A 7,907-nucleotide genomic window follows, 5' to 3' on the forward strand; every position below is an offset into this window, starting at 1 on the left:
ATCCACAATATCAAGTACACGTTTCTCCAGTAAAGACAGTGTTCTTAAGCTAGCTGCTGACTGCCTAATTGCTCAGCCGCGTAAGACAAAACAATACGCGAGTGTAAATACATCCACAATATCAAGTACACTTTACCCCAGTAAAGAGGCTTCTTACCTGGCCAAAGTGCATCAAGCAACGGGAGACAAAAGCGTGCCTTCCAGCCACAATATCCGTCGAGACAGTGTTCGTTTTACAGAGTGCGACAGTGGCAGTGTGCTTAAGCATGCTGCTGAGTTCCTGATTGATCAGCCGTGTAACCTCATTTGCATTGAGGCTCATTTTGTACGGTGGCCGTGTACGCTCATTAATTTTAACTGGCGATACGGACATACCCACTCGTTCCATTAAGGCAGCGGTTCCCAAACTTTTTAGGCCGCGCACCCCCTTCTACATCCCGACCGGGTTCGCGCACCCCCCCCCCCCCCCCCCCCCCCGTTAATAAAAAAAAAAAAAAAAAAGAAGCAACAGAGCCTTTTAAGCCTTCATAGCGCATAAGAATCGGACCAATGAGAGAACAGTTTGCTCGCGCGTGGCGTTAGTTTACAATATTTAGTCCGCTGTTAAATGTTGCAGTGTGAACACAAACTGCAACATTGTATCATATTAATCCCTGAATCAGAACAAAGCAAATGAACTGAAGGTGTGAAAACGCCCTGAAACACTGCAACAAAGTTTCAATAACTTTCAGTGACACAAGGCGTCACTTTTAAAGAGCAATACTGATGGCGAGCACACACGCACAGGCTCAGAGGCAGATTATCACATTTAATTTACAATTAATGAGCGACTAATGTAGCCAGGATGTCTTCGGACAAAGCATCGATGCGGCGCGACACAGTGTTGTTGGACACCGGGATCATGTCCAACTTTTTTGCTTCTTTCTCCCCAATCATACATTCCACCATCTCTCTGGCAGCTGGCAAGCTCACGTCTTCGGCGACTGTGTGCGGTAGCCCCTTTCTCGCTATTCTGTAACCAGATATGAAGCCCGTAGTGCGTCATTTATAGACCCAACACATGAATGAGACTCCAGTTGGTTTTGGCTGTTTTGTAACTCCTCCAATTTCGATATAAAGAATGTAAGGGGCTTTTGACTTGCACTGGCATGCTTGGTGTTCAGGTGGCGACGTAAATAAGAGCTTCAGACTGTTAGCCAGAACCTCACTGCACACCACGCACTGTGGCTTTGGGGAATCTGCGTTGCCAATCCAAGTGAAGCCCAGACACACATACTTTTCATCATATTTCCTCTTGTTTTCCCAGTCTGATGCTCACTCTCGTTTCCTCTTTTTTCACCTTGACTCCGCGATGGGCCGATGTGCTCCCGATGTGTCTGTGCTATCCCTTCCTCCTTTTCGGTCTCCTCCGTCTCATCTTCCTCTGACTCTGACTCGATTTCTTCTCCCGGTCTCTCCCCAACTGCACCTCTCCGTTCCCCTCGCCTCCGATTCCTCTCTCTCTCTCTGTCCCTCTCCTCTTTTACGACTGATAGCTTCAGATGTCCCGCCTGACAGTTTTTAAATTAAAATTACATTTTTTTTTTATATTTAATATTATTACACCATCAGACCGCCATTACACTTTTCCTCTCGCGCACCCCCTAGAGGCAGCTCGCGCACCCCCAGGGGTGCGCGCACCCCACTTTGGGAATCCCTGCATTAAGGGAACAAAAGATGCTATTTTTCAGAGGCCACTGGCCGTTTTGTAGACAGTGCCACTTTGCACTGGGAGTTCACGAGGCTTTAAGATGGTTAGAATTGACATGGCGTCTCTTACAGCGTGTCTATTAGGCACTGATTCAATTTGGGGCTGTATATTTATAGTCCCTGAAGCAAGAACAATGACATGGCCCTCTCTTTATAATTAGTTGTGTCTCTGCCTGTCTGTCATCAGATTAAGTTGGAATCAGGCGCTCAGGGTCTGTGCTTGAAACACTACCACAAATGGGTTAAGGCAACCCAAAATGTATTACATGAGGTTCATCTGGTAGATAACACGTCTCTCCCTCAGGTCAGTGGATACACACACAAGCCATTCACTCTAAATTGCATACGATTTAAAATACTGTCAGAGCCTTGTGTGTCTGTCTTTGACTCTAAGTTCAAAGCTATGAAAGCATTCCATTTACGCCATTCACTGAGCTCACTTGAACCAACTCACTTGGTCTGTTGTGGTGTGCCACAAAGCTAAAGCTACTGAAGTTTGACTTGTCGCACAGTCTTGCAGTCCCATCCACAGAATATACTGTATATATCACGCTGATATAGTCACCGCAGTGCCACCCATTGGTTTGTGGACTACGGTTTTGAATTCTCGAGTCAACATCTTGGTTTTTAGTCGTCGACACCTTTTCTTGGAACCTGAAGTGACACGAGAAGGTGAAGATAAGAACAACCGAACACTGAGCAATACAGTTGACGGCAACCAAAATGTTACAATTAACACGGAACATCATGCTTTGTTGAAACTAGAGACTGAGACCGTAAACTCATGTTTACAATGTTTACTCAGGTAAAAAGTAATACGTGTACGCAACAAAAAAATTAAAGGCATTTAAAGCATTTTAACCTCATTTGAGTTGTGCTTTTTCTAATCCATTACAAAGCCAGAACAAAACAATATGCCACACGTCCAATACTGACTTACAGCATTATATTTGCTCTGTTTTTGCACTGATTGTCTATATTACATATATTTTATAAATGATGTGGCGTAAATGCCTCCCACATATGCAGAATTGCTCTTCAGTTATTCAATTTTAAAAAATGTCCCTGAATATATTTGTTACTGTTGAAAAAAAATGACATTAAAAAAAGGACAATAAATGCAATGTCCCTTCCCATGGCATGTGTATCTTCTGCAAATTATAGTTATAACAAAACAAATGTGGGCGCTCTAAGATGCAGAACAAAGTGTCCAATAGAGTTTATCATCTTTACCCCTTGTGTTGTAATGAGCCACATTCACATTCCACTCTGCTGGAGCTCAGAAAGTAGACCAAAGTCTGAGCTTTAGAAAGTGATATCATCATGAATCATTCCAGTTAAGAATGGACAAACATTTTCATATAACATATAACCCTTATTTATTTAAATGTGCTGTCCAGTGTTTGGAAATGAAAGTGAGATAATTAATTCCGACACATTAAATTACTTTGTTAGTCACCATCACCAGTGTCACCTTAAACCTACTTCCCACTTCATCCAGTAGAGGGAGACAGTGACATTAACACAGTTTCATTCACAGTCCCAACACTTCTCACAGTATTCAGGATATCACAGCTGTTTCTTGTGTTCAGTCTTCATTTACCAAGTGAGAAAACGGTCACATCATAAAATACATTCTTAGGGTATTAGATGAACAAATGGAATAATCAAAACTAATTCTGACTCCTTATCCAGTTTTCATAAAAGAAAATATCTGAAAACTAGATTTGTACTTTCCATATATCTTACAGAGGAGTCTTTTCTTTGGGAGGGTCAGACCATTTGATCTTTCTTATTTTCCCGTTAATACTTTTGAAAATAACTTTTTGGATTTTTTTTTTTATATAAATAAATATCTCCTAGACAGAGGAGCGCTGAGAATAATAATAATAATACATTTATAATACAGAGAATGCTCTGTGATCCACATTATCTCTCGGCCATGCAGCACACATACAACCTAACGCAGAGCCATTAGAACACATCTTAATCCAGTATTGTGTGTCAAACAATTGTTGTAGTCTCTGTCCATTTGTACCGGCTTCCATCTGTGTGTTTTATTCATTTTCAAATGATGGAATAGCAAGTTGTGGTTTTATTTCTTGACAAAAATATGATTTAATTTGAATAAATAAACAGATGTGTCTTGTAATATAACAAGTTATTTGTTTTATTTCAGCGGAGCGATGCTGCAGATGCTCCCTCCTCAGTCAAAGACAGTTCCACAGCTCTGTGGCAGGCACTTGGGCTGTACGAAGCAGCTTCCGGTGCCGCCACACAGCTCCTACCCGACGCAGACTCCGTGAGGGCCGCTCTGCCCCCCTCAGGCGGTTCAGCGAATGATTTTGAAAAGCAGGACTCCGCAACCCAAACGGACTGCGCCGCTCCCACTCCTCCCTTTAAAGGGTCTCGCCGTTCTCCGCACACACCCGCTAAACCGAGGGGTCGGCTCGGCCGGTCCTCCGGCAAAAGTGTCCCCCGGGAGACGCCGGACAGCGAAGTACAAAGTGAACATTCCAGTCAAAAGACGAGCTCCTCTGAGGAAAGCAGCATCCTACCACAGCTGATTCTTGTCTCGTAGAAACGGTGTTTTTTTTGCCCTGAGGCGAGAAGGATAATCGGTATCAGGTGTGCCACGGGGGCCAATTCCTAGATGTATACTTTTTATACAAAACGTCTTTGTTTTTTTTTTGTAAATATGTGAGAAATTTGAGATTGTAAATGTGTTGCCGTTTTCTTCTTCCCCCTCTTTGAAATTTAGTGTTTTTCGCGGTCATTTTGAAATCCATTCAATCTATTTTCATACAATCTGAGGTGAGGTCACAGTTCACCAAAAATAGTGACGCGTGCAATCTTCCAGTTTAGATATCTATCGAATAAATTCACGGTGTTTAAATTGATGTTACTCGTGTGATGCCATAACATCCCAATCCGTCCTCCAGTGGAGTCAGAACCTCAGACCAGTTGTTCCATAGATGGAATGTGCTGCCATGCCATTGTTAGTTTGTATTTAATCGGGTTCAACAGAAGCCCCTGTTAGTGGTGATACTGTCGTGTGCAAAATAATGGAAACGTGTGAAAAGCAATGGTCTGAGGGTATTTATGAGAGTATTGATTATAAATCTGTTACTTGTTTCACCAGTGGCTAATTATGTACTGTCATCACAATTGCTACTCGGCTAATTGGTGTATCTTACGCATAGCTTGTGAGGAGGCGTTAAAGGGTCTGTTCACCCAAATCAGACAAAACAGAATATATCCTCATTTTCTCTTGTGGTATCTCTATCCATGTACATAATGTGTGATGGTAGTGAACTGAACCTTTCATGGTACTTTGCTGGAGAGATCCATCTCCATTTTTGATTTGACCATAAGGTATTGGGTGCTGATGTGAAAGCCAAAATCAATACCTGTGCCTCACTGGAAGGTTTGGAGTCTGTTTCCTCCTGGACTTTTCTTTGCACAACAAGTTTATTTCGAGTGTCCACTGGACACCAACACCATTCCACAAGCCCTTTTCATATTATTTTCACATCTTGTATCCGTGTGGTCTGCCCCCATAACTTGTTTTTTAATCTGCACATAAAACACCTGATGGTACGAATAAAGTGCCCGTTTCAATGTCCACTTGTGTTAACAACATGGCAGCTCAATTACTGTTTTAGCCGATTTGTTTACCTTCTTTTTTTCCATAATAGTGTTAGGTTGCCTTAGCACAAATGAGTCGGAGGTGCTATTCACAGGTTTTAATATTTGGTGACTCTTAACGGGTGAGAATCTCTAGGATATCTCAATGTGAGTATACGGGCTCACCATTCACACTCCGGTGGATGGTGAGCTGACAATGCGGTTTGTTGATTTTTTTGTACAGCACGTCAATATGCAATAGAAGTTTGTACAGTGCATCATTATGCAAAAATAATTGGGTTTTTCAGGAGTCTGGCATGCTCTGTATGTTGTGAAGTGTCCAGAGGTAATGGATGTTAATGGGCATGTGTGTTTCTTTTGACAATGACAGTACTTTGTGTCTGGCTTCATATCCACTGCAACCAGTCTTCAGGACTAACTGTTATAAGCTGATGGCTTCGAAAGTGACTGGATATACAGCGTCTGTGTGTGGTAATAAAGTTCTCATTTTCCAAAATCGTGGCGTTAAAAAGAGTTGCAGTGTCTGTGTCACCCAAACATCCAGCCCAGTGTGTGGAGCCGTTATCGTGACTATGATTAATGACTAGCATGTTTCTGTTTCCAGAAAAGTAACCTGTTCATCGACTTTGTTAATGGAACCTTGCTTTTCTTCAGCTACTGTGTAGCTTGAATACAGAGGCAGCAGGTGATGCTTGTGTTTTGTGCGGGGGTGCACCGGCGTTATGTTCCAGTAGATGGCGGTGGTGTATTAAACAGTTGTGTCTCTACAGTAACTAGTCGCTTGAATGTCTTCTTATACACACACAGTGGTAACAGCAGCAGGCTTATCACAGGAGACACTGAGTGAGGTCTAATCAGCTGATGAGTATCACCTGTGCATTGCTGTAATGCACAGGTGATACAGTTTTTCGGAGGTGAAATAACATCAGTCGAGGAGAGAGCTGAAGGGCTCTCTTGGTGCATTGAGTCAGAAAATTCAAAAACTCTAAGTCATATTAGGAGATTTAAAATAGGGAAAAAATATCTTTGTTTTAATGTATTAATGTAATGTTTTAATCATGTATATGAAGGGACATTTGTGAGGTTTATATGGGTGAAATGTTGGTGTATTAGCAGAACAGCTGAATACACAGCCCCACAAATGTGAATGTAAAACACCCCACATTTATTTATACAGCATCCCAAATAGGCTTTCCAGGGCAGATCTGAGTTTGTGTTATAGGAGACACAGAGATTCACAGTGCGTTCTATTTTCGGGGAGATATGGACCCCGTTAAACCCGTGCAACCCGGAAATTGGGTCCGTTGTACTCCCAGACCCGCGAACGTTAAGTTGTAAAATACCTGGAAAATAACCATCCAAAAATGAAGTTGTGATAGCAGAACCACCATGAAGATGTGGACTACCAGAAGCACCGAAAGAAATGAGTGAAAATTGTAAAATACTTCGAAAAATAGCGCTATGAAAATCGAGAACCACGAGCCTCAAACGTCAGAGTATCGAGGGTCACCAAGGCACCTCCTCGAGCACCAAGCGCTGACAGGATCAGCGCTTCTCCCCCATCTCCCGATTTTGGCCATTTACATAGGGGGTCACCTATGTCCTGGTCCTGCAGGAGCGCGGCGGGCCCCCTATCCCGCTGCATCGAGACGAGATTGTTGTAGACATGTCTACGGGAATGGACCATGTTCCCTTCCCGGGAACGACTTATAACACGTGTGTTCTGCCCCCACATTTCTGTGTTGTAGAATGTCATTGCCTTTTCATGCTCGCATTTGTCCTTCCTCTCTTGCCGTAGTTAGTACCTCGTTGTTTTGGTATTCTAATGAAAGGACACGCTGCACTAATGTTTCACCTCTTCTGTTTGGTAACCTTGAGAGACCTGAGTCTGTGAGTATTTCGTCATGAAGCATGAGAAGATATATTATATTCTATTGTTTTTGCTCTGTTAATATAGTATTTGCGTTGTATTAAATGCTAATCGCTAGTGATGGCGAGATGAAGCCTCATGAGGCCTCGCAACACTTCAGCCAATTGGTTCGAGAAAGGGTTCATTACTCGATGCTTCATGTGCACACGATACCACCTACTGGCCAAGTGTATAATCACAGGCAGCTGTATCTGAACCACATAATGTGATGCATTGCATTTTTGTGTCTGTTATGGCTGTTGGGAATGACTGAATTACAAAAATGTATGACCAAATAATTTCTGTACATAAATGATCACATATGTGCATAATAAAATATTTTTATATATTTTTTGAATGTATTCTGTGTGTGAATTTTCCCAAAATGGGAGTATCATATGATATGGCAGGTTGTGTAATGATGTTATTATGTCACTTTAGGAAAATGGCATGGGCTTAAGCAGGCAGAGGACAGTGAAAGTGCTTGTGGAACTAGGAAGAGGGGACTGAATATGCTTGTGGAACTTGGACAGTGATGTACAGGACACGGGACATTTTATTCATTTTTATTCAGAAATAACAGTTTCTCAACAGTGTTTGG

Source organism: Melanostigma gelatinosum, assembly GCF_949748355.1.
Source record: "Melanostigma gelatinosum genome assembly, chromosome: 7".
Classification (NCBI taxonomy): domain Eukaryota; kingdom Metazoa; phylum Chordata; class Actinopteri; order Perciformes; family Zoarcidae; genus Melanostigma; species Melanostigma gelatinosum.